Source organism: Suricata suricatta, chromosome 1 (genome assembly GCF_006229205.1).
Source record: "Suricata suricatta isolate VVHF042 chromosome 1, meerkat_22Aug2017_6uvM2_HiC, whole genome shotgun sequence".
Lineage (NCBI taxonomy): Eukaryota > Metazoa > Chordata > Mammalia > Carnivora > Herpestidae > Suricata > Suricata suricatta.
Window position 1 is genome coordinate 151,334,364 of NC_043700.1, and position 1,030 is coordinate 151,335,393.

The window sequence follows — 1,030 nt, forward strand, 5'->3', positions numbered from 1 at the left end:
GCTAAGCGAAGGGCTTGGGATTGGTGAACGCCTTCCCAGCACTGCAGGGGATGGCTCGAGGGACCACTGAACGTGTGGGGTCTGAGGTCCCTGTGTGGGCTCACAGGGAGGCTCGCGTGGGGTGAGAACCCGGGACCATCAGTCATCACCCCGCGGCGGGCAAAGCCGGCCCCTGGTAACTGGGACAGCCAGCGACTAAAGCGGGCCAGCTGGTCTCCGGAGGGAGTTTACCCCCCGCCCCGCCCCGCCGCCGAGGCCCAAGAGTGAGAGAGAGCACTGGGTCTCCTGAAAGTCGAACAAATTGAAAGATGCCACACAGAAATAGAAAGGCTCAAAATTGTTTTGCCGAACCTCTGTACATCAGAACAAAGTGACATTGATTTTGGTTATTATTGTCTCCAGCCATAATGAAACTAAATATTGAATATGATAAAGAAACTATGTTAGCTTTTCGTATTGTGGCCTAACTGGGAGCACAGACTTTTTCTCCACATTTTAAGTTGCTTTTTTTTAAGTTTATTTATTTATTTTGAGAGAGTGAGAAGGAGCAGGGGAGGAGCAGAGAGATGGAGGACAGAGGATCCAAAGGGGGCTCTGAAGCAGGCTGTGTGCTGACAGCAGAGAGCCCTACGTTGGGCTGGAACTCATGAACCATGAGATCATGACCTGAGCCAAAGTTGGACGCTTAACTGAGCCACCCAGGTGCCCCTTTCCATAGTTTTTGCCAAAACTTTTGATGGAACTCGGAAAGCATTTTCTAGTGATCTTTTCCTTCACTATGCATGCAAAGATGCTAAAAATAATTCAGTATCATTATAAATCAGGAAATTGGAAATAAAGCAAAAAATCCTGTTACAAAAGATAACCCTAATCAGGTACTTGATATTGAGTGAGATGCCCCAGTGCCAAAAACAGGACGAATAATTGTAATGTATGTGCAGGGCATTCAAGAATAAATTTTGATCCTGGGAGAATCTAATGCATGTTGCTTTATCAACTGGGTTTTTCTAAATAAACATGTTAATTACCA